Source organism: Hyla sarda, unplaced genomic scaffold, assembly GCF_029499605.1.
Source record: "Hyla sarda isolate aHylSar1 unplaced genomic scaffold, aHylSar1.hap1 scaffold_651, whole genome shotgun sequence".
Lineage (NCBI taxonomy): Eukaryota > Metazoa > Chordata > Amphibia > Anura > Hylidae > Hyla > Hyla sarda.
Window position 1 is genome coordinate 110,028 of NW_026610666.1, and position 27,901 is coordinate 137,928.

At 51.3% G+C, this 27,901-nt stretch overlaps 6 non-coding genes and 5 pseudogenes across 6 annotated transcripts; all 11 read left to right on the top strand.

Moving 5' to 3' along the window:
- Positions 1 to 605: 605 nt before the first annotated feature.
- LOC130342496 (U2 spliceosomal RNA) lies at positions 606 to 765 on the top strand (annotated as a pseudogene).
- A 695-nt stretch (positions 766 to 1,460) lies between these two features.
- Positions 1,461 to 1,645, top strand: LOC130342549 (U2 spliceosomal RNA). Its single transcript, XR_008882170.1, has one exon. It is a non-coding gene; the product is annotated as a U2 spliceosomal RNA (small nuclear RNA).
- Positions 1,646 to 3,723: 2,078 nt separating this feature from the next.
- LOC130342498 (U2 spliceosomal RNA) lies at positions 3,724 to 3,883 on the top strand (annotated as a pseudogene).
- A 692-nt stretch (positions 3,884 to 4,575) lies between these two features.
- Positions 4,576 to 4,763, top strand: LOC130342551 (U2 spliceosomal RNA). Its single transcript, XR_008882172.1, has one exon. It is a non-coding gene; the product is annotated as a U2 spliceosomal RNA (small nuclear RNA).
- A 2,089-nt stretch (positions 4,764 to 6,852) lies between these two features.
- LOC130342531 (U2 spliceosomal RNA) lies at positions 6,853 to 7,043 on the top strand. Its single transcript, XR_008882156.1, has one exon. It is a non-coding gene; the product is annotated as a U2 spliceosomal RNA (small nuclear RNA).
- Positions 7,044 to 9,131: 2,088 nt separating this feature from the next.
- On the top strand, positions 9,132 to 9,322 carry LOC130342517 (U2 spliceosomal RNA). Its single transcript, XR_008882143.1, has one exon. It is a non-coding gene; the product is annotated as a U2 spliceosomal RNA (small nuclear RNA).
- A 6,229-nt stretch (positions 9,323 to 15,551) lies between these two features.
- Positions 15,552 to 15,721, top strand: LOC130342537 (U2 spliceosomal RNA; annotated as a pseudogene).
- Positions 15,722 to 17,827: 2,106 nt separating this feature from the next.
- Positions 17,828 to 18,018, top strand: LOC130342518 (U2 spliceosomal RNA). The gene has a single exon (XR_008882144.1). It is a non-coding gene; the product is annotated as a U2 spliceosomal RNA (small nuclear RNA).
- Positions 18,019 to 20,106: 2,088 nt separating this feature from the next.
- Positions 20,107 to 20,294, top strand: LOC130342501 (U2 spliceosomal RNA). Its single transcript, XR_008882130.1, has one exon. It is a non-coding gene; the product is annotated as a U2 spliceosomal RNA (small nuclear RNA).
- A 693-nt stretch (positions 20,295 to 20,987) lies between these two features.
- LOC130342544 (U2 spliceosomal RNA) lies at positions 20,988 to 21,164 on the top strand (annotated as a pseudogene).
- Positions 21,165 to 23,263: 2,099 nt separating this feature from the next.
- LOC130342493 (U2 spliceosomal RNA) lies at positions 23,264 to 23,442 on the top strand (annotated as a pseudogene).
- Positions 23,443 to 27,901: the final 4,459 nt, after the last annotated feature.

Sequence of the window (27,901 nt, forward strand, 5' to 3'; positions counted from 1 at the left end):
CCACAGGCCTTGCAGAGTGTAAACAACAACAACCCAGCTTTGTTGTGTATGTAACCATAGGGATTTGTGATGTCACCTAGAACCTTCACAGCAGCGACAGCTTTATGAGGAGCATCAGCACTGCTCTGCCTGAGCAGAACCATCACCGCCATAGGTTGTCAAATAACCCGGGTTTAACCCACACAGGTAAGTCCAATGGGGTGCAGGCATGTCCTCTATGCTTACAGCTTCCCGTGGGTGTTGGTTTGATACCGTTTGGGGACAGCCAAGGAGGCATCTGCAGGCAACAAAGGTAGGTGTGTGCTTGTGTGTGTGTTTCCTATGCAGATCCTAAGCCCAGTGTCACATGCAAGTAGGAGGAGTAAGAAGGGTTCCTGGCAAATCCGGGTTATGGATTGCATTTAAAAAGGCCCCGTGGGAGTGCAATGGGCCCCTGTCTTGCTGCTTAGCAATAATGGTATGGGTTTAGGTTCTGCTGTGTGTACTGGTGGTTGACTGCCCCCCAGCCCAGAGTGTGCATGGAAAATTGTCTGGCAGCCTCCCTGACAGCAAGCAGTGATAGTGCCCATGAAGGGCACCTTGTTGGGCCCGCCCCTTTCACGGTTATCGCTTCTCGGCCTTTTGGCTAAGATCAAGTGTAGTATCTGTTCTTATCAGTTTTCATGCTGGTGGGGATGGGTGCTGCATGGAGGATGCAGGTGTACCAGGGCTTTCCGGGGCTGGTTCTGAGGAATCAGCTCGACGGCTGCCCCGATGTGACCTGTTCCCTCCGGGTCTCGCCATGAGGCTGAGAGGGTCTAGAGCCGAGGTACTTTTGTGCCTCGGGGAGTGGTGACCCCGAGGTGCCGAAACTCACTGGGAGAATAGGCTCACTGAGTTGAAGCACGGGCACCATAATCTCTTCACCTTGTGGCACTCACCTCTTGATTCCCGGCCTTCTGGCTAGGATCAGAGAAATTTTTATAGATCCGGCCGGATGTCCGGGCAGTATATCTGCACACATTCACTTATTTATTTCTTTTTTGTCTCACTGTGTCACTTTTTGCGTGTTGTGTGTTCACAGGATTTGTCAGGATGCGGTAGCCCTTCTGGGTGTCCCTCCTGGCGGTCTAGGGGAGGTGTGTGTGGCCATTAGGTTCCGCACCTCCCTGCAAACACCCCGGGTACTCCTGCTTTGGCAGGGTACCTACCGTAATCGGCTCTGCGGGCAGATACCTTGGCCAACGCCAAGGGGGATGCCGGGAGCATTTGTGGTCCCCTAGTAGCTTCGGCGAAAAGGGACATCGAACCTGGAACCTCGCAGGTACCTTTTGGTCCGGAGGTGAAGGGTAAGGTTTGTTGGGGGGCCTCTCTCCTATCGGAGAAGGGCTTGCGATAGACCGCATCCTTTGTGCACGTTTTTTTTTAGTGTAACACGTTTGCACTTTTTCTTGCACTTTGGGTGAATCGAAAGCACGTTCCTCGGCTTTAGATAAAAAAAAAAAAAAAAAAATCTGTTCTTATCAGTTTAATATCTGATACGTCCCCTATCTGGGGACCATATATTAAATGGATTTTTGAGAACGGGGGCCGATTTCGAAGCTTGCTTCCGTCGCCCTATGCATTGACCCGATATGGCAGTATCTTCGGGTACAGTGCACCACCCCCTTACAGGGTTAAAAAGAAAGATTCCTACTTTCATTGCTACCTGCTTGCTGGCTAGCCAGCTAGCCAGCCCTGTGGGCCTTGCTGCTGCTGCAGCCAAAAAACAAAAGGTGGTGCTGCTGCTGCTTCTGCTTCTGCTTGTGTCTGGCCGCTGTTGGAGCGTCCAGGCACAGGACTTCTGCTGCTGCTGACTAAATGGCCTCCTTAATTGGATCATTTGAGTAGCCAGCACACCTGTGCAGGTAGGGCATGACATGATAGGCAGCTGCCTTGATAGCGGGTGGGTGCTGAATGTTCCTAATTGACAAAATAAGATTAATGCTTATGAAGAAATATAAAATCTCATCCCTTCCCCAATATCGCGCCACACCCCTACCCCTTAATTCCCTGGTTGAACTTGATGGACATATGTCTTTTTTCGACCGTACTAACTATGTAACTATGTAACATAACATGGGGGGGGGGGGTCTCCTGGCTGTTCACACAGGTGTGTCATTGCTGTACATTGACCATGCATTGCTTCTGTGGTATTGCAAAGGCAAAGACAAATGCTTCCAGCCATCCATTGCACTAATGGATTGGTCATCAGCTGGCTGTCTATGTCCCGCATCAATATAGACCAAAGTACAGAGGGTTAGGCTATGCTATTGTGCACCTACCTGATGCATCAGAAGGTGCGAGGCCCTTGCTAAATTCTGTGCACAGACTTTGAGATCTATACTTTAGACTGTATCTAAACCTGCTCCAACATGGACTGACATTCTGGCCTACTTTCAGCCGATGCGACTTGTCTGTCGCTGAACAGTCGCTTTTTATGTATTCAGCACCTATGTATAATGTTGTAAAAATGCTCTAGAAGCTAAAGTCGCAGAAATGTCACACATATTTGGCCTGCAACTTTCTGTGCGACAAATTCAGACAGGAAAAATCAGTATAAATCCTTAGAAAATTATCCCCCAGTGTCTCCATCTGCTGGCGGTATTGAATAAGCATTGCTGCACTGATGGGGTATGCATTAGACGAAAAAAAAGAAGAAAAAGAAGAATAATACGCCCAGAAAAGAGGCGAAAAGGAGAAAAACGTAAAAAAACGTGAAAAAAAAGTAAGAGGAAGAGAAGGGAAAAAAAGGTGGAAATGGGTTTAAAAGTGATTTCGGCGGAGAAATATATATATATATATATATATATATATATATATATATATATACGCGCACACACACACATATATATAAACGTATTCTCCGTTGAGATATTGCAGCCGCTGCTGTATCCAGGCCCAGGAGCCTTAGCACTGTGCTGTGATGTCACTCAATACCACTGACATCACTAGGTGTAAACAACATCTCTCCTTTGCTGTGTATGTGACTATGGAGCTGTTTGGTGATGTCGTCTATTATGGCCTTCATAGAAGCAACAGGAGATTGTTGCATCCATCTAGAACCCTCAGAACTACAGTGCTATGATGTCACTCACTTCCACAGGCCTTGCAGAGTGTAAACAACAACAACCCAGCTTTGTTGTGTATGTAACCATAGGGATTTGTGATGTCACCTAGAACCTTCACAGCAGCGACAGCTTTATGAGGAGCATCAGCACTGCTCTGCCTGAGCAGAACCATCACCGCCATAGGTTGTCAAATAACCCGGGTTTAACCCACACAGGTAAGTCCAATGGGGTGCAGGCATGTCCTCTATGCTTACAGCTTCCCGTGGGTGTTGGTTTGATACCGTTTGGGGACAGCCAAGGAGGCATCTGCAGGCAACAAAGGTAGGTGTGTGCTTGTGTGTGTGTTTCCTATGCAGATCCTAAGCCCAGTGTCACATGCAAGTAGGAGGAGTAAGAAGGGTTCCTGGCAAATCCGGGTTATGGATTGCATTTAAAAAGGCCCCGTGGGAGTGCAATGGGCCCCTGTCTTGCTGCTTAGCAATAATGGTATGGGTTTAGGTTCTGCTGTGTGTACTGGTGGTTGACTGCCCCCCAGCCCAGAGTGTGCATGGAAAATTGTCTGGCAGCCTCCCTGACAGCAAGCAGTGATAGTGCCCATGAAGGGCACCTTGTTGGGCCCGCCCCTTTCACGGTTATCGCTTCTCGGCCTTTTGGCTAAGATCAAGTGTAGTATCTGTTCTTATCAGTTTTCATGCTGGTGGGGATGGGTGCTGCATGGAGGATGCAGGTGTACCAGGGCTTTCCGGGGCTGGTTCTGAGGAATCAGCTCGACGGCTGCCCCGATGTGACCTGTTCCCTCCGGGTCTCGCCATGAGGCTGAGAGGGTCTAGAGCCGAGGTACTTTTGTGCCTCGGGGAGTGGTGACCCCGAGGTGCCGAAACTCACTGGGAGAATAGGCTCACTGAGTTGAAGCACGGGCACCATAATCTCTTCACCTTGTGGCACTCACCTCTTGATTCCCGGCCTTCTGGCTAGGATCAGAGAAATTTTTATAGATCCGGCCGGATGTCCGGGCAGTATATCTGCACACATTCACTTATTTATTTATTTTTTGTCTCACTGTGTCACTTTTTGCGTGTTGTGTGTTCACAGGATTTGTCAGGATGCGGTAGCCCTTCTGGGTGTCCCTCCTGGCGGTCTAGGGGAGGTGTGTGTGGCCATTAGGTTCCGCACCTCCCTGCAAACACCCCGGGTACTCCTGCTTCGCAGGGTACCTACCGTAATCGGCTCTGCGGGCAGATACCTTGGCTAACGCCAAGGGGGATGCCGGGAGCATTTGTGGTCTCCTAGTAGCTTCGGCGAAAAGGGACATCGAACCTGGAACCTCGCAGGTACCTTTTGGTCCGGAGGCGAAGGGTAAGGTTTGTTGGGGGGCCTCTCTCCTATCGGAGAAGGGCTTGCGATAGACCGCATCCTTTGTGCACGTTTTTTTAGTGTAACACGTTTGCACTTTTTCTTGCACTTTGGGTGAATCGAAAGCACGTTCCTCGGCTTTAAAAAAAAAAAAAAAAAAAAAAAAAATCTGTTCTTATCAGTTTAATATCTGATACGTCCCCTATCTGGGGACCATATATTAAATGGATTTTTGAGAACGGGGGCCGATTTCGAAGCTTGCTTCCGTCGCCCTATGCATTGACCCGATATGGCAGTATCTTCGGGTACAGTGCACCACCCCCTTACAGGGTTAAAAAGAAAGATTCCTACTTTCATTGCTACCTGCTTGCTGGCTAGCCAGCTAGCCAGCCCTGTGGGCCTTGCTGCTGCTGCAGCCAAAAAACAAAAGGTGGTGCTGCTGCTGCTTCTGCTGCTTCTGCTTCTGCTTGTGTCTGGCCGCTGTTGGAGCGTCCAGGCACAGGACTTCTGCTGCTGCTGACTAAATGGCCTCCTTAATTGGATCATTTGAGTAGCCAGCACACCTGTGCAGGTAGGGCATGACATGATAGGCAGCTGCCTTGATAGCGGGTGGGTGCTGAATGTTCCTAATTGACAAAATAAGATTAATGCTTATGAAGAAATATAAAATCTCATCCCTTCCCCAATATCGCGCCACACCCCTACCCCTTAATTCCCTGGTTGAACTTGATGGACATATGTCTTTTTTCGACCGTACTAACTATGTAACTATGTAACATAACATGGGGGGGGGGGGGGGGTCTCCTGGCTGTTCACACAGGTGTGTCATTGCTGTACATTGACCATGCATTGCTTCTGTGGTATTGCAAAGGCAAAGACAAATGCTTCCAGCCATCCATTGCACTAATGGATTGGTCATCAGCTGGCTGTCTATGTCCCGCATCAATATAGACCAAAGTACAGAGGGTTAGGCTATGCTATTGTGCACCTACCTGATGCATCAGAAGGTGCGAGGCCCTTGCTAAATTCTGTGCACAGACTTTGAGATCTATACTTTAGACTGTATCTAAACCTGCTCCAACATGGACTGACATTCTGGCCTACTTTCAGCCGATGCGACTTGTCTGTCGCTGAACAGTCGCTTTTTATGTATTCAGCACCTATGTATAATGTTGTAAAAATGCTCTAGAAGCTAAAGTCGCAGAAATGTCACACATATTTGGCCTGCAACTTTCTGTGCGACAAATTCAGACAGGAAAAATCAGTATAAATCCTTAGAAAATTATCCCCCAGTGTCTCCATCTGCTGGCGGTATTGAATAAGCATTGCTGCACTGATGGGGTATGCATTAGACGAAAAAAAAGAAGAAAAAGAAGAATAATACGCCCAGAAAAGAGGCGAAAAGGAGAAAAACGTAAAAAAACTTGAAAAAAAAGTAAGAGGAAGAGAAGGGAAAAAAAGGTGGAAATGGGTTTAAAAGTGATTTCGGCGGAGAAATATATATATATATATATATATATATATATATATATATATACGCGCACACACACACATATATATAAACGTATTCTCCGTTGAGATATTGCAGCCGCTGCTGTGTCCAGGCCCAGGAGCCTTAGCACTGTGCTGTGATGTCACTCAATACCACTGACATCACTAGGTGTAAACAACATCTCTCCTTTGCTGTGTATGTGACTATGGAGCTGTTTGGTGATGTCGTCTATTATGGCCTTCATAGAAGCAACAGGAGATTGTTGCATCCATCTAGAACCCTCAGAACTACAGTGCTATGATGTCACTCACTTCCACAGGCCTTGCAGAGTGTAAACAACAACAACCCAGCTTTGTTGTGTATGTAACCATAGGGATTTGTGATGTCACCTAGAACCTTCACAGCAGCGACAGCTTCATGAGGAGCATCAGCACTGCTCTGCCTGAGCAGAACCATCACCGCCATAGGTTGTCAAATAACCCGGGTTTAACCCACACAGGTAAGTCCAATGGGGTGCAGGCATGTCCTCTATGCTTACAGCTTCCCGTGGGTGTTGGTTTGATACCGTTTGGGGACAGCCAAGGAGGCATCTGCAGGCAACAAAGGTAGGTGTGTGCTTGTGTGTGTGTTTCCTATGCAGATCCTAAGCCCAGTGTCACATGCAAGTAGGAGGAGTAAGAAGGGTTCCTGGCAAATCCGGGTTATGGATTGCATTTAAAAAGGCCCCGTGGGAGTGCAATGGGCCCCTGTCTTGCTGCTTAGCAATAATGGTATGGGTTTAGGTTCTGCTGTGTGTACTGGTGGTTGACTGCCCCCCAGCCCAGAGTGTGCATGGAAAATTGTCTGGCAGCCTCCCTGACAGCAAGCAGTGATAGTGCCCATGAAGGGCACCTTGTTGGGCCCGCCCCTTTCACGGTTATCGCTTCTCGGCCTTTTGGCTAAGATCAAGTGTAGTATCTGTTCTTATCAGTTTAATATCTGATACGTCCCCTATCTGGGGACCATATATTAAATGGATTTTTGAGAACGGGGGCCGATTTCGAAGCTTGCTTCCGTCGCCCTATGCATTGACCCGATATGGCAGAATCTTCGGGTACAGTGCACCACCCCCTTACAGGGTTAAAAAGAAAGATTCCTACTTTCATTGCTACCTGCTTGCTGGCTAGCCAGCTAGCCAGCCCTGTGGGCCTTGCTGCTGCTGCAGCCAAAAAACAAAAGGTGGTGCTGCTGCTGCTTCTGCTGCTTCTGCTTCTGCTTGTGTCTGGCCGCTGTTGGAGCGTCCAGGCACAGGACTTCTGCTGCTGCTGACTAAATGGCCTCCTTAATTGGATCATTTGAGTAGCCAGCACACCTGTGCAGGTAGGGCATGACATGATAGGCAGCTGCCTTGATAGCGGGTGGGTGCTGAATGTTCCTAATTGACAAAATAAGATTAATGCTTATGAAGAAATATAAAATCTCATCCCTTCCCCAATATCGCGCCACACCCCTACCCCTTAATTCCCTGGTTGAACTTGATGGACATATGTCTTTTTTCGACCGTACTAACTATGTAACTATGTAACATAACATGGGGGGGGGGGGGGGGTCTCCTGGCTGTTCACACAGGTGTGTCATTGCTGTACATTGACCATGCATTGCTTCTGTGGTATTGCAAAGGCAAAGACAAATGCTTCCAGCCATCCATTGCACTAATGGATTGGTCATCAGCTGGCTGTCTATGTCCCGCATCAATATAGACCAAAGTACAGAGGGTTAGGCTATGCTATTGTGCACCTACCTGATGCATCAGAAGGTGCGAGGCCCTTGCTAAATTCTGTGCACAGACTTTGAGATCTATACTTTAGACTGTATCTAAACCTGCTCCAACATGGACTGACATTCTGGCCTACTTTCAGCCGATGCGACTTGTCTGTCGCTGAACAGTCGCTTTTTATGTATTCAGCACCTATGTATAATGTTGTAAAAATGCTCTAGAAGCTAAAGTCGCAGAAATGTCACACATATTTGGCCTGCAACTTTCTGTGCGACAAATTCAGACAGGAAAAATCAGTATAAATCCTTAGAAAATTATCCCCCAGTGTCTCCATCTGCTGGCGGTATTGAATAAGCATTGCTGCACTGATGGGGTATGCATTAGACGAAAAAAAGAAGAAAAAGAAGAATAATACGCCCAGAAAAGAGGCGAAAAGGAGAAAAACGTAAAAAAACGTGAAAAAAAAGTAAGAGGAAGAGAAGGGAAAAAAAGGTGGAAATGGGTTTAAAAGTGATTTCGGCGGAGAAATATATATATATATATATATATATATATATATATATATATACGCGCACACACACACATATATATAAACGTATTCTCCGTTGAAATATTGCAGCCGCTGCTGTGTCCAGGCCCAGGAGCCTTAGCACTGTGCTGTGATGTCACACAATACCACTGACATCACTAGGTGTAAACAACATCTCTCCTTTGCTGTGTATGTGACTATGGAGCTGTTTGGTGATGTCGTCTATTATGGCCTTCATAGAAGCAACAGGAGATTGTTGCATCCATCTAGAACCCTCAGAACTACAGTGCTATGATGTCACTCACTTCCACAGGCCTTGCAGAGTGTAAACAACAACAACCCAGCTTTGTTGTGTATGTAACCATAGGGATTTGTGATGTCACCTAGAACCTTCACAGCAGCGACAGCTTTATGAGGAGCATCAGCACTGCTCTGCCTGAGCAGAACCATCACCGCCATAGGTTGTCAAATAACCCGGGTTTAACCCACACAGGTAAGTCCAATGGGGTGCAGGCATGTCCTCTATGCTTACAGCTTCCCGTGGGTGTTGGTTTGATACCGTTTGGGGACAGCCAAGGAGGCATCTGCAGGCAACAAAGGTAGGTGTGTGCTTGTGTGTGTGTTTCCTATGCAGATCCTAAGCCCAGTGTCACATGCAAGTAGGAGGAGTAAGAAGGGTTCCTGGCAAATCCGGGTTATGGATTGCATTTAAAAAGGCCCCGTGGGAGTGCAATGGGCCCCTGTCTTGCTGCTTAGCAATAATGGTATGGGTTTAGGTTCTGCTGTGTGTACTGGTGGTTGACTGCCCCCCAGCCCAGAGTGTGCATGGAAAATTGTCTGGCAGCCTCCCTGACAGCAAGCAGTGATAGTGCCCATGAAGGGCACCTTGTTGGGCCCGCCCCTTTCACGGTTATCGCTTCTCGGCCTTTTGGCTAAGATCAAGTGTAGTATCTGTTCTTATCAGTTTAATATCTGATACGTCCCCTATCTGGGGACCATATATTAAATGGATTTTTGAGAACGGGGGCCGATTTCGAAGCTTGCTTCCGTCGCCCTATGCATTGACCCGATATGGCAGTATCTTCGGGTACAGTGCACCACCCCCTTACAGGGTTAAAAAGAAAGATTCCTACTTTCATTGCTACCTGCTTGCTGGCTAGCCAGCTAGCCAGCCCTGTGGGCCTTGCTGCTGCTGCAGCCAAAAGCCAAAAAACAAAAGGTGGTGCTGCTGCTGCTTCTGCTGCTTCTGCTGCTTCTGCTGCTTCTGCTGCTTCTGCTTCTGCTTGTGTCTGGCCGCTGTTGGAGCGTCCAGGCACAGGACTTCTGCTGCTGCTGACTAAATGGCCTCCTTAATTGGATCATTTGAGTAGCCAGCACACCTGTGCAGGTAGGGCATGACATGATAGGCAGCTGCCTTGATACTTACCTGGCAGGGGAGATACCATGATCGCTACGGTCTGAAGAACTCCAAGCATTGTGGTAGAGATTTTGCGTAGTACGATTGCAGTACTTTTCGTTCTTATTAGAACCGCATTTCTCTAGAGCATACCACCTGAAGATCGTCTCCTGCCTGCCTCGGAACATCTGAAGAAGGAGAAGATCTTGAAGACTGCAGCTCCGGAAGAAGCCGACGAAGAACCTGGAAGAAGGGAATCGGCGGTGAATTCCGGAACAGCGGCGAAGAGGAAGGCGGCGCAGAATCTTTTCGAAGAAACTCGCTGCCTCTGGAGAAGGATTTGCATAGCTCCTCCCACCGGGACCGGATCTGCATAGCTCCTCCCACCCGGGAAAGAAGACTTTGCGAAGCCTCTCTCCACAAGCAAGCAAGGAAGCGGAAAAGAGCCTGCTGGAAGAAGCCATGGCCTCAACCAGCAAGTCCACCCAGGAGGCTGCAGGGCAAGGCCTGGAGGTCCAGCCCCAACCACAGCAAGCTTCAACCTCCACCACGGCAAGGCAGAAGGGCGGCAGAATTCCTAACCTGGAAGCTCCAACCCTGGAGCCCTGGATGAGGCAGACTGTTGCCTTGAAGCTCAAGCCCGTGGACGGAAGGGTGCCGGACATGTCCCACGACGTGTTCTGCAAGAAGATGCTGGCGGATCAAGGCTTCCCCACGGCTGACACCCTGGGAATAGCAACCTTCTTTTCGGGAATCTTCTACATCACCTTTGCCACCATTGGGACCTGTAGAAGATACTGGGAGGTGGTGAAAGCGGCGAGTCCCGAATCCCCTTTCTCTCGCTTTGTGGGCAACTGCCTTATTCAAAGAGAGGAGAGGCGGGTGACGGTCTCAATGCGGAACCCACACACCCCAGGCACGGACATCTCGACCTTCCTGAAGCGCTTCTGCACCGTGGTGAGGGAGCCCACCCGCATCCTGAACTCACTCGGATACTGGACCTGCAAGTGGTCTGTGGTCGTCAGACTCAACAAGAACCCTGCTTCTCCAGACGGACTACAGCACCTGCCAACGACATTTTCCTTGGGCAACTCCACAGGACTTATCTTCTACCCGGACATGCCGCAGACCTGCAGGAGATGTGGCAAGATGGGCCACGAGGGCAAGGACTGTACGGAGGATGCCTGCAGGTATTGCCGTGTGACAGGTCACACGACCAAGGACTGCCCCAAGAGCAAGACCTGCAACCTCTGCGGACTGGCAGCCCACAGCTACAAGGACTGCCCCCAGAGGGAGAGAACATGGGCATCTGTGGCAGCGAGAGCACCGAAGCCAGCCCCAGCTCCGGAGCCAACACCACGGATGGCCAAGCCGACCAAGGAGGGTAAGAAGGCGAAAGCCACCACCCCTGCCCCGTCCCGCCCCTCCCCTGCCCCTCCCGCCCCATCCCCTGCCCCTCCCGCCCCATCTCCTGCCCCATCCCGCCCCACCCCTGCCCCATCCCGCCCCACCCCTGCCCCATCCCGTCCCACCCCTGCCCCATCCCGTCCCACCCCTGCCCCATCCCGTCCCACCCCTGCCCCATCCCGTCCCACCCCTGCCCCTCCTGCCCCATCCCGCCCCACCCCTGCCCCCCGTACCCCACCCCGGCCCACCCCTGCCCCGTCCTCCCCTGCCCGGCCCACCCCTGCCCCGTCCTCCCCTGCCCGGCCCACCCCTGCCCCGTCCTCCCCTGCCCGGGCACTCTCTCCTGCCCCCCGCCCCACCCAGCCTCCTTTCTCTCCTGGCCCAGCAGCACCTAACCCCCCTCCAGCTGCTGGTGCCCGCCCTTCGGAGGACTTTCCTGTGCTTCCTCCCCCAGGTACCATACAGAGGAAGAGGAAAGGAAGGGACAACGTATCAGAAGAGTCCCACAAAAGAAAGATAATCGAGACCTGCGAAACCCCTCAAGCTTCAGATGAGGAGGAGGAGATGGAGCAGGTCTGCGAGAGCCCTGAGGCTTCAGAAGGAGAGGAGGTGATGGAGCAGGCCCAAGTGGAGCAGGTCCAAGCAGAGCCAGTCCAAGCTCAATCTATGGAGGAGCTGCTGCAGGACCCAGAGGTTAAGAAAATCCTGGACACTCCGTCCAACACGGTCTACGACGAGTTCTTGGAAGGGCGCTACGAGAAGCCACACGAGCCGACAGGCGCCAGAGAAGAGGACCCGTCCGACCAGACTGGTAACTAGTATCAGAACTAACCTCTCTTTTTTTTTTTATTCCCATGGCTGATCTCAACATCTTCTGCATTAATGTGAGGAGTATTAGAGCTTGGTTTAGATTCCAGACTGTTCTTACGTTCTTAGATTCCCAGAGGTGTGATGTTTACATGTTGCAGGAATGTGCTTTGTCTGCTTCTAGGTCTTACAACCATCTGGCCAGGCAGTGGCCTCACGGCCCTTCCTACTGGTCTGGTGGGGGCGACAATAGGTCTGCGGGGGTGGCCATCCTGATCAGGGGAGGTAACTTTGCACTTGATTCCGTCCGGGAGCTCGTCTGTGGCAGACTTCTTGTCGCAGACGGTTCCTGGGCGGGTGAGCCCGTGCGGCTCATCAACGTGTACGCCTCCCCTGAGAGGGATGTCCGACTGGAGGTTCTCCAGGCCCTGCGGGCTGAACTCGCCACCACTAGGGCAGTAGTGTTGGGTGGTGACTTCAACTGCCCCATTGAGGTGGACGGGCGCAGTTCTGGCACATCCGCCAACCTGGACGTGACGTCTAAACTGCTGATTGAGATGGTGACGGAGGCATCCTTGCAGGACGTTGTCGGGTCCATCGGGAACGGCTCCGTAAACTATACGTGGAGCCGCCCCGATGGCTCGCTCCGTTCTCGGATAGACTTCATCTTCACTTCGAGAGCAGTCAGAAAGGTGTCGTACTCTATGGTCCCCTGCTTCTTCTCTGACCACAGGGCCATTCGATTCCGGGGGACTCTGGGCCATGGATTCCCTCCTGGCCCAGGCTCCTGGAAGTTGAATTGTGCCCTGTTGGAGCAGAGGGAGGTCATGGAGGAACTTAGGGATGCGTACCTTGTATGGCGAAATGACAAATGTCTGTTCAAGTGCATCAGCGATTGGTGGGAATATGTTAAAGTCGAATTCCGTTGTTTCTTTCAGGCAAAAGGCAGACAACAGGCGTGTGCGAAGAAGTGGGACTTGAGGAAACTGCAGCGCGAGCTGCGGTCCCTGCAGGACCTGCTCCAGTGTGGCTGGGACGTCAGGGAGGAGCTGGAGGAGACCAAAAAGAGCTTGAAAAGGCACTTTGAGGAGGAATCCAAGCGAATCGTCTTTCGTTCCAAGGTGGAGAACCTGGAGAAGGGTGAGAAATGTAACTCTTTCTTTTTCAGGAAGCTCCATGCCGGCCACACGCCCCTGACTGAGCTACGAGATGAGACCGGACACATGAGGAGCGGCAAGGAGGAAGTGATGGGGGTCGTCCACGACTTCTACAGCAACCTCTACGCCCCCAAGTCATCCGACCCCGAAGCCGCCGAGAGGTTCCTGTCAGGTGTCACTAACGTTGTTGATCCCGCAGGTGCGGCGGCTATGGACGATCCCTTGACGGTGGGGGAGCTGCTCTCTGCCGCTAGATCCTTTAAGCCCGGCAGGACCCCGGGCAGTGACGGTCTCCCGGCCGAGCTCTACGTAGCGCTGGGTGACCTGATCTGTCCGGACCTGTTGGAGGTGTACGAGGAGATGGTGGTGGGGGGCAGAATGCCTCCGTCGTTGAGGGAAGGGATGATCACGATCTTGTATAAGCGGAAGGGGGAGAGATGTGACCTGAAAAACTGGCGTCCCATCTCTCTCCTGAACGTGGACTACAAGATCCTCGCCAAGGTGCTGGCCAACAGGCTGAAACCTGTCATGGGGCAGATCGTCCATCCGGACCAGACCTGCAGCATTCCTGGCCGCAGGATTGCCGACAGCCTTGCCCTTGTGAGAGACACGGTCCATTACATCCAGGACCGCGGGGGCCGCGCCGCCCTGGTCAGCTTAGATCAGGAGAAGGCGTTCGACCGTGTCTCCCACGCATTCATGGACAGGGTTTTGCGCAGGCTGGGTCTGGGGAAGATGTTTTGCTCTTTTGTTAACGTTATGTATTTTGACATTTACAGCACGGTGTTGGTGAACGGCTGGAAGACTGACCCCTTTTCCATTCTTTCAGGGGTTAGACAAGGCTGCCCTCTTTCACCTCTCCTTTTTGTTTGTGTTATAGAGCTCTTCGCTGAGACTATCCGGCAGAATGGAGAGATCAGAGGGATCACCGCACCAGGACCAGATCGCCACGAGGTCAAGTGCTCGCTCTACATGGACGACGTGACCGTCTTCTGCGCTGACCAGCGTTCGGTGACTGCACTCGTCCAGACCTGCGAGGACTTCGGCAGAGCTTCGGGGGCAAAAGTCAACTGTGGGAAGTCGGAGGCCATGCTCTTCGGGGAGTGGCACCTGGCTTCTTCCGCCCCCTTCCCCTTTACTATTAAGCCGGACTTCATTCAAATTCTTGGAGTCTGGTTCGGGAAGGAAGGAGCGGCCCTTAAGTCTTGGCAAGACCGACTAGGAAGGATAAACTCAAAGATCGGACTGTGGAGCTCCAGAAAGCTCACGATGGAAGGCAAGGCACTTGTCCTGCGGAGTGAAGTTTTGCCTGTGCTCCAATATACCGCACAGGCCTGGCCTCCCCATACCACCGTTTGCAAGGCCATCACCCGGACAGTGTTTGGCTTCGTCTGGGGCAAAATGGACAGAGTCAAGAGGACCGTGATGTACAAGGAACCCCGCAAGGGAGGGAAGGGAATACCCGACATCCCCGCTCTGCTGAGGGCCTCCTTTGCATGTGTCACGGTGCAGCGGACTCTTGTAGAAAAGACTGGCTCAGCGGGCAGGTCCATGTCTCGCTTGCTTCTCATGCCCCTCTGGAGACAGCTGGGCTGGGACAAGTGGGACAGCTCCATCCCTTACAACTGGAACACTCCCTGGTTCTATGGGGATGTTGTCCGGTTTGTGAGGGAGCACCAGCTGGAAGGACTGAAACCAGACCTATGGAAGCCAAAGACAATCCACAAGCTCATCCGAGCTAAGGACTCGACCGAGCTGGTTCCGGGACTCCCCGCAGCCACTGCAGAGACAGTTTGGAACAATGTGGCCTCAAAGCGGCTTACCAATGGACACAAGGACTTGTCGTGGATGGCCGTCATGGGAGGTCTCTCTCTCAGGTCATTCATGCATGCCCGCAACCTGTGCAAGACCCGGTACTGCCCCCGTTGCCCCTACGTGGAGGAAACATCTTTCCACGTGTTTTGGCAGTGCCCCTTTGCACAGGGTCTGTTGGACGCCCTAGAACAGGAACTCAGAGACTCAGTGCCCAGGAGCTGCCTATCGTACCATTCGGTGCTTTACGGCCTGTTCCCTGGGACCCACGACGTGGAGGCCATCCAGGAGGCCTGGCGCCTTATGAACTGTTTTAAGGACGCAGTGTGGCTCTCCAGGAACCGCCTCGTGATCAACAGGGAAAACATGTCCGTCCGGGACTGCCGCAGGTTCATCAAGAACCTGCTTAGAGACTATTCCATCTTGGACAGCTCGGCCGTTGATGAGGAAGAAGAGGAGTGAAGACCCCTCTCCTTCTCCCATGTCTCCCTGAAGATACAGCCCAACAGTTTGGCCCTGTGATCCGCCCCCTCCCTACCCCCACATAGTCGCCCACACCCCTACCCCGATCACAGATTGTATTATTTGGTTTTTGTTTGATCTCTTGTGCTTTTCTATTGCAGGATTGAGCTGAATGTTAGAGTAGCATGGTGTGCGATGTATAGCTTAGGGAACCTTTGCTGTGTATTGTACTATCATGCTTTGTGTGACTGTAATTTATTGTACGACTTGTAATGACTGAACGGAAAATAAAGCTCTTTCAATCAAAATCTGTTCTTATCAGTTTAATATCTGATACGTCCCCTATCTGGGGACCATATATTAAATGGATTTTTGAGAACGGGGGCCGATTTCGAAGCTTGCTTCCGTCGCCCTATGCATTGACCCGATATGGCAGTATCTTCGGGTACAGTGCACCACCCCCTTACAGGGTTAAAAAGAAAGATTCCTACTTTCATTGCTACCTGCTTGCTGGCTAGCCAGCTAGCCAGCCCTGTGGGCCTTGCTGCTGCTGCAGCCAAAAAACAAAAGGTGGTGCTGCTGCTGCTTCTGCTGCTTCTGCTTCTGCTTGTGTCTGGCCGCTGTTGGAGCGTCCAGGCACAGGACTTCTGCTGCTGCTGACTAAATGGCCTCCTTAATTGGATCATTTGAGTAGCCAGCACACCTGTGCAGGTAGGGCATGACATGATAGGCAGCTGCCTTGATAGCGGGTGGGTGCTGAATGTTCCTAATTGACAAAATAAGATTAATGCTTATGAAGAAATATAAAATCTCATCCCTTCCCCAATATCGCGCCACACCCCTACCCCTTAATTCCCTGGTTGAACTTGATGGACATATGTCTTTTTTCGACCGTACTAACTATGTAACTATGTAACATAACATGGGGGGGGGGGGGGGGGGGGGGGTCTCCTGGCTGTTCACACAGGTGTGTCATTGCTGTACATTGACCATGCATTGCTTCTGTGGTATTGCAAAGGCAAAGACAAATGCTTCCAGCCATCCATTGCACTAATGGATTGGTCATCAGCTGGCTGTCTATGTCCCGCATCAATATAGACCAAAGTACAGAGGGTTAGGCTATGCTATTGTGCACCTACCTGATGCATCAGAAGGTGCGAGGCCCTTGCTAAATTCTGTGCACAGACTTTGAGATCTATACTTTAGACTGTATCTAAACCTGCTCCAACATGGACTGACATTCTGGCCTACTTTCAGCCGATGCGACTTGTCTGTCGCTGAACAGTCGCTTTTTATGTATTCAGCACCTATGTATAATGTTGTAAAAATGCTCTAGAAGCTAAAGTCGCAGAAATGTCACACATATTTGGCCTGCAACTTTCTGTGCGACAAATTCAGACAGGAAAAATCAGTATAAATCCTTAGAAAATTATCCCCCAGTGTCTCCATCTGCTGGCGGTATTGAATAAGCATTGCTGCACTGATCGGGTATGCATTAGACGAAAAAAAAGAAGAAAAAGAAGAATAATACGCCCAGAAAAGAGGCGAAAAGGAGAAAAACGTAAAAAAACGTGAAAAAAAAGTAAGAGGAAGAGAAGGGAAAAAAAGGTGGAAATGGGTTTAAAAGTGATTTCGGCGGAGAAATATATATATATATATATATATATATATATATATATATATATATATATATACGCGCACACACACACATATATATAAACGTATTCTCCGTTGAGATATTGCAGCCGCTGCTGTGTCCAGGCCCAGGAGCCTTAGCACTGTGCTGTGATGTCACTCAATACCACTGACATCACTAGGTGTAAACAACATCTCTCCTTTGCTGTGTATGTGACTATGGAGCTGTTTGGTGATGTCGTCTATTATGGCCTTCATAGAAGCAACAGGAGATTGTTGCATCCATCTAGAACCCTCAGAACTACAGTGCTATGATGTCACTCACTTCCACAGGCCTTGCAGACTGTAAACAACAACAACCCAGCTTTGTTGTGTATGTAACCATAGGGATTTGTGATGTCACCTAGAACCTTCACAGCAGCGACAGCTTTATGAGGAGCATCAGCACTGCTCTGCCTGAGCAGAACCATCACCGCCATAGGTTGTCAAATAACCCGGGTTTAACCCACACAGGTAAGTCCAATGGGGTGCAGGCATGTCCTCTATGCTTACAGCTTCCCGTGGGTGTTGGTTTGATACCGTTTGGGGACAGCCAAGGAGGCATCTGCAGGCAACAAAGGTAGGTGTGTGCTTGTGTGTGTGTTTCCTATGCAGATCCTAAGCCCAGTGTCACATGCAAGTAGGAGGAGTAAGAAGGGTTCCTGGCAAGTCCGGGTTATGGATTGCATTTAAAAAGGCCCCGTGGGAGTGCAATGGGCCCCTGTCTTGCTGCTTAGCAATAATGGTATGGGTTTAGGTTCTGCTGTGTGTACTGGTGGTTGACTGCCCCCCAGCCCAGAGTGTGCATGGAAAATTGTCTGGCAGCCTCCCTGACAGCAAGCAGTGATAGTGCCCATGAAGGGCACCTTGTTGGGCCCGCCCCTTTCACGGTTATCGCTTCTCGGCCTTTTGGCTAAGATCAAGTGTAGTATCTGTTCTTATCAGTTTAATATCTGATACGTCCCCTATCTGGGGACCATATATTAAATGGATTTTTGAGAACGGGGGCCGATTTCGAAGCTTGCTTCCGTCGCCCTATGCATTGACCCGATATGGCAGTATCTTCGGGTACAGTGCACCACCCCCTTACAGGGTTAAAAAGAAAGATTCCTACTTTCATTGCTACCTGCTTGCTGGCTAGCCAGCTAGCCAGCCCTGTGGGCCTTGCTGCTGCTGCAGCCAAAAAACAAAAGGTGGTGCTGCTGCTGCTTCTGCTGCTTCTGCTTCTGCTTGTGTCTGGCCGCTGTTGGAGCGTCCAGGCACAGGACTTCTGCTGCTGCTGACTAAATGGCCTCCTTAATTGGATCATTTGAGTAGCCAGCACACCTGTGCAGGTAGGGCATGACATGATAGGCAGCTGCCTTGATAGCGGGTGGGTGCTGAATGTTCCTAATTGACAAAATAAGATTAATGCTTATGAAGAAATATAAAATCTCATCCCTTCCCCAATATCGCGCCACACCCCTACCCCTTAATTCCCTGGTTGAACTTGATGGACATATGTCTTTTTTCGACCGTACTAACTATGTAACTATGTAACATAACATGGGGGGGGGAGGGGGGGGGTCTCCTGGCTGTTCACACAGGTGTGTCATTGCTGTACATTGACCATGCATTGCTTCTGTGGTATTGCAAAGGCAAAGACAAATGCTTCCAGCCATCCATTGCACTAATGGATTGGTCATCAGCTGGCTGTCTATGTCCCGCATCAATATAGACCAAAGTACAGAGGGTTAGGCTATGCTATTGTGCACCTACCTGATGCATCAGAAGGTGCGAGGCCCTTGCTAAATTCTGTGCACAGACTTTGAGATCTATACTTTAGACTGTATCTAAACCTGCTCCAACATGGACTGACATTCTGGCCTACTTTCAGCCGATGCGACTTGTCTGTCGCTGAACAGTCGCTTTTTATGTATTCAGCACCTATGTATAATGTTGTAAAAATGCTCTAGAAGCTAAAGTCGCAGAAATGTCACACATATTTGGCCTGCAACTTTCTGTGCGACAAATTCAGACAGGAAAAATCAGTATAAATCCTTAGAAAATTATCCCCCAGTGTCTCCATCTGCTGGCGGTATTGAATAAGCATTGCTGCACTGATGGGGTATGCATTAGACGAAAAAAAAGAAGAAAAAGAAGAATAATACGCCCAGAAAAGAGGCGAAAAGGAGAAAAACGTAAAAAAACGTGAAAAAAAAGTAAGAGGAAGAGAAGGGAAAAAAAGGTGGAAATGGGTTTAAAAGTGATTTCGGCGGAGAAATATATATATATATATATATATATATATATATATATACGCGCACACACACACATATATATAAACGTATTCTCTGTTGAGATATTGCAGCCGCTGCTGTGTCCAGGCCCAGGAGCCTTAGCACTGTGCTGTGATGTCACTCAATACCACTGACATCACTAGGTGTAAACAACATCTCTCCTTTGCTGTGTATGTGACTATGGAGCTGTTTGGTGATGTCGTCTATTATGGCCTTCATAGAAGCAACAGGAGATTGTTGCATCCATCTAGAACCCTCAGAACTACAGTGCTATGATGTCACTCACTTCCACAGGCCTTGCAGAGTGTAAACAACAACAACCCAGCTTTGTTGTGTATGTAACCATAGGGATTTGTGATGTCACCTAGAACCTTCACAGCAGCGACAGCTTTATGAGGAGCATCAGCACTGCTCTGCCTGAGCAGAACCATCACCGCCATAGGTTGTCAAATAACCCGGGTTTAACCCACACAGGTAAGTCCAATGGGGTGCAGGCATGTCCTCTATGCTTACAGCTTCCCGTGGGTGTTGGTTTGATACCGTTTGAGGACAGCCAAGGAGGCATCTGCAGGCAACAAAGGTAGGTGTGTGCTTGTGTGTGTGTTTCCTATGCAGATCCTAAGCCCAGTGTCACATGCAAGTAGGAGGAGTAAGAAGGGTTCCTGGCAAATCCGGGTTATGGATTGCATTTAAAAAGGCCCCGTGGGAGTGCAATGGGCCCCTGTCTTGCTGCTTAGCAATAATGGTATGGGTTTAGGTTCTGCTGTGTGTACTGGTGGTTGACTGCCCCCCAGCCCAGAGTGTGCATGGAAAATTGTCTGGCAGCCTCCCTGACAGCAAGCAGTGATAGTGCCCATGAAGGGCACCTTGTTGGGCCCGCCCCTTTCACGGTTATCGCTTCTCGGCCTTTTGGCTAAGATCAAGTGTAGTATCTGTTCTTATCAGTTTTTCATGCCGGTGGACAGTAACGCCGGTATGGGGCTGGTGGGGATGGGTGCTGCATGGAGGATGCAGGTGTACCAGGGCTTTCCGGGGCTGGTTCTGAGGAATCAGCTCGACGGCTGCCCCGATGTGACCTGTTCCCTCCGGGTCTCGCCATGAGGCTGAGAGGGTCTAGAGCCGAGGTACTTTTGTGCCTCGGGGAGTGGTGACCCCGAGGTGCCGAAACTCACTGGGAGGATAGGCTCACTGAGTTGAAGCACGGGCACCATAATCTCTTCACCTTGTGGCACTCACCTCTTGATTCCCGGCCTTCTGGCTAGGATCAGAGAAATTTTTATAGATCCGGCCGGATGTCCGGGCAGTATATCTGCACACATTCACTTATTTATTTCTTTTTTGTCTCACTGTGTCACTTTTTGCGTGTTGTGTGTTCACAGGATTGGTCAGGATGCGGTAGCCCTTCTGGGTGTCCCTCCTGGCGGTCTAGGGGAGGTGTGTGTGGCCATTAGGTTCCGCACCTCCCTGCAAACACCCCGGGTACTCCTGCTTTGGCAGGGTACCTACCGTAATCGGCTCTGCGGGCAGATACCTTGGCTAACGCCAAGGGGGATGCCGGGAGCATTTGTGGTCCCCTAGTAGCTTCGGCGAAAAGGGACATCGAACCTGGAACCTCGCAGGTACCTTTTGGTCCGGAGGCGAAGGGTAAGGTTTGTTGGGGGGCCTCTCTCCTATCGGAGAAGGGCTTGTGATAGACCGCATCCTTTGTGCACGTTTTTTTAGTGTAACACGTTTGCACTTTTTCTTGCACTTTGGGTGAATCGAAAGCACGTTCCTCGGCTTTAGAAAAATAAAATAATCTGTTCTTATCAGTTTAATATCTGATACGTCCCCTATCTGGGGACCATATATTAAATGGATTTTTGAGAACGGGGGCCGATTTCGAAGCTTGCTTCCGTCGCCCTATGCATTGACCCGATATGGCAGTATCTTCGGGTACAGTGCACCACCCCCTTACAGGGTTAAAAAGAAAGATTCCTACTTTCATTGCTACCTGCTTGCTGGCTAGCCAGCTAGCCAGCCCTGTGGGCCTTGCTGCTGCTGCAGCCAAAAAACAAAAGGTGGTGCTGCTGCTGCTTCTGCTGCTTCTGCTGCTTCTGCTTCTGCTTGTGTCTGGCCGCTGTTGGAGCGTCCAGGCACAGGACTTCTGCTGCTGCTGACTAAATGGCCTCCTTAATTGGATCATTTGAGTAGCCAGCACACCTGTGCAGGTAGGGCATGACATGATAGGCAGCTGCCTTGATAGCGGGTGGGTGCTGAATGTTCCTAATTGACAAAATAAGATTAATGCTTATAAAGAAATATAAAATCTCATCCCTTCCCCAATATCGCGCCACACCCCTACCCCTTAATTCCCTGGTTGAACTTGATGGACATATGTCTTTTTTCGACCGTACTAACTATGTAACTATGTAACATAACATGGGGGGGGGGGGGGGGGGGTCTCCTGGCTGTTCACACAGGTGTGTCATTGCTGTACATTGACCATGCATTGCTTCTGTGGTATTGCAAAGGCAAAGACAAATGCTTCCAGCCATCCATTGCACTAATGGATTGGTCATCAGCTGGCTGTCTATGTCCCGCATCAATATAGACCAAAGTACAGAGGGTTAGGCTATGCTATTGTGCACCTACCTGATGCATCAGAAGGTGCGAGGCCCTTGCTAAATTCTGTGCACAGACTTTGAGATCTATACTTTAGACTGTATCTAAACCTGCTCCAACATGGACTGACATTCTGGCCTACTTTCAGCCGATGCGACTTGTCTGTCGCTGAACAGTCGCTTTTTATGTATTCAGCACCTATGTATAATGTTGTAAAAATGCTCTAGAAGCTAAAGTCACAGAAATGTCACACATATTTGGCCTGCAACTTTCTGTGCGACAAATTCAGACAGGAAAAATCAGTATAAATCCTTAGAAAATTATCCCCCAGTGTCTCCATCTGCTGGCGGTATTGAATAAGCATTGCTGCACTGATGGGGTATGCATTAGACGAAAAAAAAGAAGAAAAAGAAGAATAATACGCCCAGAAAAGAGGCGAAAAGGAGAAAAATGTAAAAAAACGTGAAAAAAAAGTAAGAGGAAGAGAAGGGAAAAAAAGGTGGAAATGGGTTTAAAAGTGATTTCGGCGGAGAAATATATATATATATATATATATATATATATATATATATACGCGCACACACACACATATATATAAACGTATTCTCCGTTGAGATATTGCAGCCGCTGCTGTGTCCAGGCCCAGGAGCCTTAGCACTGTGCTGTGATGTCACTCAATACCACTGACATCACTAGGTGTAAACAACATCTCTCCTTTGCTGTGTATGTGACTATGGAGCTGTTTGGTGATGTCGTCTATTATGGCCTTCATAGAAGCAACAGGAGATTGTTGCATCCATCTAGAACCCTCAGAACTACAGTGCTATGATGTCACTCACTTCCACAGGCCTTGCAGACTGTAAACAACAACAACCCAGCTTTGTTGTGTATGTAACCATAGGGATTTGTGATGTCACCTAGAACCTTCACAGCAGCGACAGCTTTATGAGGAGCATCAGCACTGCTCTGCCTGAGCAGAACCATCACCGCCATAGGTTGTCAAATAACCCGGATTTAACCCACACAGGTAAGTCCAATGGGGTGCAGGCATGTCCTCTATGCTTACAGCTTCCCGTGGGTGTTGGTTTGATACCGTTTGGGGACAGCCAAGGAGGCATCTGCAGGCAACAAAGGTAGGTGTGTGCTTGTGTGTGTGTTTCCTATGCAGATCCTAAGCCCAGTGTCACATGCAAGTAGGAGGAGTAAGAAGGGTTCCTGGCAAATCCGGGTTATGGATTGCATTTAAAAAGGCCCCGTGGGAGTGCAATGGGCCCCTGTCTTGCTGCTTAGCAATAATGGTATGGGTTTAGGTTCTGCTGTGTGTACTGGTGGTTGACTGCCCCCCAGCCCAGAGTGTGCATGGAAAATTGTCTGGCAGCCTCCCTGACAGCAAGCAGTGATAGTGCCCATGAAGGGCACCTTGTTGGGCCCGCCCCTTTCACGGTTATCGCTTCTCGGCCTTTTGGCTAAGATCAAGTGTAGTATCTGTTCTTATCAGTTTAATATTTAATACTTACCTGGCAGGGGAGATACCATGATCGCTACGGTCTGAAGAACTCCAAGCATTGTGGTAGAGATTTTGCGTAGTACGATTGCAGTACTTTTCGTTCTTATTAGAACCGCATTTCTCTAGAGCATACCACCTGAAGATCGTCTCCTGCCTGCCTCGGAACATCTGAAGAAGGAGAAGATCTTGAAGACTGCAGCTCCGGAAGAAGCCGACGAAGAACCTGGAAGAAGGGAATCGGCGGTGAATTCCGGAACAGCGGCGAAGAGGAAGGCGGCGCAGAATCTTTTCGAAGAAACTCGCTGCCTCTGGAGAAGGATTTGCATAGCTCCTCCCACCGGGACCGGATCTGCATAGCTCCTCCCACCCGGGAAAGAAGACTTTGCGAAGCCTCTCTCCACAAGTAAGCAAGGAAGCGGAAAAGAGCCTGCTGGAAGAAGCCATGGCCTCAACCAGCAAGTCCACCCAGGAGGCTGCAGGGCAAGGCCTGGAGGTCCAGCCCCAACCACAGCAAGCTTCAACCTCCACCACGGCAAGGCAGAAGGGCGGCAGAATTCCTAACCTGGAAGCTCCAACCCTGGAGCCCTGGATGAGGCAGACTGTTGCCTTGAAGCTCAAGCCCGTGGATGGAAGGGTGCCGGACATGTCCCACGACGTGTTCTGCAAGAAGATGCTGGCGGATCAAGGCTTCCCCACGGCTGACACCCTGGGAATAGCAACCTTCTTTTCGGGAATCTTCTACATCACCTTTGCCACCATTGGGACCTGTAGAAGATACTGGGAGGTGGTGAAAGCGGCGAGTCCCGAATCCCCTTTCTCTCGCTTTGTGGGCAACTGCCTTATTCAAAGAGAGGAGAGGCGGGTGACGGTCTCAATGCGGAACCCACACACCCCAGGCACGGACATCTCGACCTTCCTGAAGCGCTTCTGCACCGTGGTGAGGGAGCCCACCCGCATCCTGAACTCACTCGGATACTGGACCTGCAAGTGGTCTGTGGTCGTCAGACTCAACAAGAACCCTGCTTCTCCAGACGGACTACAGCACCTGCCAACGACATTTTCCTTGGGCAACTCCACAGGACTTATCTTCTACCCGGACATGCCGCAGACCTGCAGGAGATGCGGCAAGATGGGCCACGAGGGCAAGGACTGTACGGAGGATGCCTGCAGGTATTGCCGTGTGACAGGTCACACGACCAAGGACTGCCCCAAGAGCAAGACCTGCAACCTCTGCGGACTGGCAGCCCACAGCTACAAGGACTGCCCCCAGAGGGAGAGAACATGGGCATCTGTGGCAGCGAGAGCACCGAAGCCAGCCCCAGCTCCGGAGCCAACACCACGGATGGCCAAGCCGACCAAGGAGGGTAAGAAGGCGAAAGCCACCACCCCTGCCCCATCCCCCCCCTCCCCTGCCCCTCCCGCCCCATCCCCTGCCCCTCCCGCCCCATCTCCTGCCCCATCCCGCCCCACCCCTGCCCCATCCCGTCCCACCCCTGCCCCATCCCGTCCCACCCCTCCCCCTCCTGCCCCATCCCGTCCCACCCCTGCCCCTCCTACCCCATCCCGTCCCACCCCTGCCCCTCCTGCCCCATCCCGCCCCACCCCTGCCCCCCGTACCCCACCCCGGCCCACCCCTGCCCCGTCCTCCCCTGCCCGGCCCACCCCTGCCCCGTCCTCCCCTGCCCGGCCCACCCCTGCCCCGTCCTCCCCTGCCCGGGCACTCTCTCCTGCCCCCCGCCCCACCCAGCCTCCTTTCTCTCCTGGCCCAGCAGCACCTAACCCCCCTCCAGCTGCTGGTGCCCGCCCTTCGGAGGACTTTCCTGTGCTTCCTCCCCCAGGTACCATACAGAGGAAGAGGAAAGGAAGGGACAACGTATCAGAAGAGTCCCACAAAAGAAAGATAATCGAGACCTGCGAGACCCCTCAAGCTTCAGATGAGGAGGAGGAGATGGAGCAGGTCTGCGAGAGCCTTGAGGCTTCAGAAGGAGAGGAGGTGATGGAGCAGGCCCAAGTGGAGCAGGTCCAAGCAGAGCCAGTCCAAGCTCAATCTATGGAGGAGCTGCTGCAGGACCCAGAGGTTAAGAAAATCCTAGACACTCCGTCCAACACGGTCTACGACGAGTTCTTGGAAGGGCGCTACGAGAAGCCACAGGAGCCGACAGGCGCCAGAGAAGAGGACCCGTCCGACCAGACTGGTAACTAGTATCAGAACTAACCTCTCTTTTTATTCCCATGGCTGATCTCAACATCTTCTGCATTAATGTGAGGAGTATTAGAGCTTGGTTCAGATTTCAGACTGTTCTTACGTTCTTAGATTCCCAGAGGTGTGATGTTTACATGTTGCAGGAATGTGCTTTGTCTGCTTCTAGGTCTTACAACCATCTGGCCAGGCAGTGGCCTCACGGCCCTTCCTACTGGTCTGGTGGGGGCGACAATAGGTCTGCGGGGGTGGCCATCCTGATCAGGGGAGGTAACTTTGCACTTGATTCCGTCCGGGAGCTCGTCTGTGGCAGACTTCTTGTCGCAGACGGTTCCTGGGCGGGTGAGCCCGTGCGGCTCATCAACGTGTATGCCTCCCCTGAGAGGGATGTCCGACTGGAGGTTCTCCAGGCCCTGCGGGCTGAACTCGCCACCACTAGAGCAGTAGTGTTGGGTGGTGACTTCAACTGCCCCATTGAGGTGGAAGGGCGCAGTTCTGGCACATCCGCCAACCTGGACGTGACGTCTAAACTGCTGATTGAGATGGTGACGGAGGCATCCTTGCAGGACGTTGTCGGGTCCATCGGGAACGGCTCCGTAAACTATACGTGGAGCCGCCCCGATGGCTCGCTCCGTTCTCGGATAGACTTCATCTTCACTTCGAGAACAGTCAGAAAGGTGTCGTACTCTATGGTCCCCTGCTTCTTCTCTGACCACAGGGCCATTCGATTCCGGGGGACTCTGGGCCATGGATTCCCACCTGGCCCGGGCTCCTGGAAGTTGAATTGTGCCCTGTTGGAGCAGAGGGAGGTCATGGAGGAACTTAGGGATGCTTACCTTGTATGGCGAAATGACAAATGTCTGTTCAAGTGCATCAGCGATTGGTGGGAATATGTTAAAGTCGAATTCCGTTGTTTCTTTCAGGCAAAAGGCAGACAACAGGCGTGTGCGAAGAAGTGGGACTTGAGGAAACTGCAGCGCGAGCTGCGGTCCCTGCAGGACCTGCTCCAGTGTGGCTGGGACGTCAGGGAGGAGCTGGAGGAGACCAAAAAGAGCTTGAAAAGGCACTTTGAGGAGGAATCCAAGCGAATCGTCTTTCGTTCCAAGGTGGAGAACCTGGAGAAGGGTGAGAAATGTAACTCTTTCTTTTTCAGGAAGCTCCATGCCGGCCACACGCCCCTGACTGAGCTACGAGATGAGACCGGACACATGAGGAGCGGCAAGGAGGAAGTGGTGGGGGTCGTCCACGACTTCTACAGCAACCTCTACGCCCCCAAGTCATCCGACCCCGAAGCCGCCGAGAGGTTCCTGTCAGGTGTCACTAACGTTGTTGATCCCGCAGGTGCGGCGGCTATGGACGATCCCTTGACGGTGGGGGAGCTGCTCTCTGCCGCTAAATCCTTTAAGCCCGGCAGGACCCCGGGCAGTGACGGTCTCCCGGCCGAGCTCTACGTAGCGCTGGGTGACCTGATCTGTCCGGACCTGTTGGAGGTGTACGAGGAGATGGTGGTGGGGGGCAGAATGCCTCCGTCGTTGAGGGAAGGGATGATCACGATCTTGTATAAGCGGAAGGGGGAGAGATGTGACCTGAAAAACTGGCGTCCCATCTCTCTCCTGAACGTGGACTACAAGATCCTCGCCAAGGTGCTGGCCAACAGGCTGAAACCTGTCATGGGGCAGATCGTCCATCCGGACCAGACCTGCAGCATTCCTGGCCGCAGGATTGCCGACAGCCTTGCCCTTGTGAGAGACACGGTCCATTACATCCAGGACCGCGGGGGCCGCGCCGCCCTGGTCAGCTTAGATCAGGAGAAGGCGTTCGACCGTGTCTCCCACGCATTCATGGACAGGGTTTTGCGCAGGCTGGGTCTGGGGAAGATGTTTTGCTCTTTTGTTAACGTTATGTATTTTGACATTTACAGCACGGTGTTGGTGAACGGCTGGAAGACTGACCCCTTTCCTATTCTTTCAGGGGTTAGACAAGGCTGCCCTCTTTCACCTCTCCTTTTTGTTTGTGTTATAGAGCTCTTCGCTGAGACTATCCGGCAGAATGGAGAGATCAGAGGGATCACCGCACCAGGACCAGATCGCCACGAGGTCAAGTGCTCGCTCTACATGGACGACGTGACCGTCTTCTGCGCTGACCAGCGTTCGGTGACTGCACTCGTCCAGACCTGCGAGGACTTCGGCAGAGCTTCGGGGGCAAAAGTCAACTGCGGGAAGTCGGAGGCCATGCTCTTCGGGAAGTGGCACATGGCTTCTTCCGCCCCCTTCCCCTTTGCCGTTAAGCCGGACTTCATTCAAATTCTTGGAGTCTGGTTCGGGAAGGAAGGAGCGGCCCTTAAGTCTTGGCAAGACCGACTAGGAAGGATAAACTC